Here is a 2645-nt window from a genome sequence, read left to right as displayed (position 1 = left end):
CAAACAATCCTTCTTCCCTGGCGAACGTTCTTCTGGGAAATTAAGAAAAAGAGTTCCTCAACCGTGGAAATGGTATGCCTTGTCCTCTCTTTCAATGTCAGAGACTCAATATCAGTATTCTTTCCTCTAACTGTAGGCGACTTCAGCCCGCCCTCATGGGGTCCTTTTTTTAATTCATGAATTTCTACAGTCAAGAGCCACTATTTCCTGATAGACAAAGAAGAGCTGAAGAGAAAGGGGTGATTTATGAACTTGTAGACACAGACATTCGGCCTCCTGGCTGACAGGTTAGAATTCTGCTCATTTATTTTCCCTTCACCTGTCATTTCTCCTTTCCAATAATCAAGTGAATAAACAACATTTCATTCGATTCTAGTGTAACTCAAATGTTTACGTGTTTTGAAAAATGAATCTTGATTTTGAAGTCGCCCTCACTGGTTCTGAAAAAGCAAGCAGAATATCTCCAGGGAACTGAGCAGGCTGCTGCACTTCTGCCTGCTGGGGAGGTACTGATAGACTCTGTTTGGTATTACCCAAATAAGAACTACAGGGCTAACCAAGCTACAAGACGGAACTAAAAATCATATCATGGGATTTTTTCCCCCCACATCAGAGTGATATAAGCCTTAAGCAATGCAAAGAATTTAGTAAAGTTTTTACTCAATCCTACATCATAGTCTCATGAACCATTTTGAAAGATTTTGTCCAGAAAACAAGGATAAAGGAGACTTTTCATTTGTAGTTTAACAACAGTAAAAGAAGTAATTACCACTGAATTGTTGCCCAAAACAAAGCACATGTAGCTACTATTCACTACCTTTATTATTACATGTATAGTACTACAAAACATAACCACCTTAACATCTGAGAAACTGAATAGAATGGCTAAAATCCATTGCTCATTGGAGAACATATGTCTCTCCTCATACACTCACCATAGAATGATGTTCAATTCTAAACAAGTGTCATATCAGACAATATTCATTTATTCATACTAGTCAAGGGTAGCAGAGATAGCACAAAAGAGATGAACTAAAGCCTTCATGCTGAATTGTAATGTTGGCATAAAAATTTTGCCCCTGGATTTATTTTGCTTGAAACATTTTGCTTGGTTCAGGAGAGGGGGGTTTCAGATATCAATTTGATTTTGCTTGAGTTTTTAGTATAGCTTTCTATTATTAAAAGAAAAAGGTCCTTGATTAACTTCTTTTTTATGCCCATGTTGTTCCTTAGGTGTTATTAATCCCTAATGTATTAGTAGCTTTCCTTAGGAAAATGTTCCCAACTCTGGGTTAGAGGGGAAGAATTGGACTCCAACTTAGAAACGAATTCTTAGTGTATAAAGCATTCTAGAATCAGTTGATTCAAACTTGGAAATAATGTCCCCAGAGAAACAATCTTGTAAGTGGTGACTTCATCTCAGGTCACCTAATACAACTCACAATATGATGAAATTTACCACAGCATCTTTCCACCAAGCACGGTGGAAGGGAAATGGGGGGTGGAGAAAGGAGAGGGAGAGGGAGAGAGAGAGAGAGAGAGAAACATCAATGATGAGAATCCCTGATCTCATTTCCTGCCACCCGCCCCCTTCCTGCACGCCCCCCACTGGAGATTGAACCCACAACCCCAGGCATGTGCCCTGACCTGGAATCGAACCACGACCTCCTAATTCAGAGGTTGATGCTAACCACTGAACCACACCAGCTGGGCAGAAATTCCAAGTCTTTACCCTGACCTGCACAGTCTGGCCTCATTTTCTGCCACACTCCACCCCCTCCCTCTGCTCCAGGCACCTTAGCCTCCTCGCAATTCCTTAAGTATGTCAAGCTGGTTCCCATGTGAAGGCCTCTGCACTGGCTGATCTCCCCACTGGAATGCCTTTCCCCTAGAGGAGATGTGATGTGCTTCCTCCTTTAATTTCTGTCTCTGCTCTAATGTCACCTTCTTAGCAAGGTCTCGTCTGACGACCATGAAATACCACTGCAGTCATTCTCACGCAATTCTTCGTCTTCAGCTATTATCACAACACTCACTACTGTCTGACTTATACGCATATTTGTTTATCCTCCTTAGTCCTGAAGTGGAACAGAATTTGCCACCACAAAAGATGCCTCTTTGGGATACTGATTATTTTAAGATGTGTTTTTTTAAATATATATTTTTTATTGATTTCAGAGAGAGGAAGGGAGACAGAGATAGAAATATCAATGATGAGAGAACCACTGATTGGCTGCCTCCTGCACCACCCCCACCCCCACCCCCACCCCCCGCTTACTGGGGATAGAGCCCACAACCTGGGCATGTGCCCTGACCAGGAATCAAACTTTGACCTCCTGATTCATGGGTTGATACTCAACCACTGAGCCACACTGGCCGGGCTAAGCTGGTTATTTTTAAGGCCCAGAAGGCTCAGGAAGGACCTTTGACCTTCCCCCTAACTGCCTAAAAGAATGTAAGCGAGGAGGCCTGTTCCAGCAAGGACTATCAGCTAGACAATCGGTATAATCGATGGGTGTGACAGACAGGAAGGAACCCAGCCAGACCCCTTCATCAGAGCCCTCTGTGCCCCAAGGTGTCTGGAGTGCCCAGCAAACCTTTGTTTACGAAGCGTGAACTTCCGCCTCCCTGAAGTGACCAGACCC

Source organism: Eptesicus fuscus, chromosome 11, assembly GCF_027574615.1.
Source record: "Eptesicus fuscus isolate TK198812 chromosome 11, DD_ASM_mEF_20220401, whole genome shotgun sequence".
NCBI lineage: Eukaryota > Metazoa > Chordata > Mammalia > Chiroptera > Vespertilionidae > Eptesicus > Eptesicus fuscus.
This window is presented reverse-complemented; position numbering follows the sequence as displayed.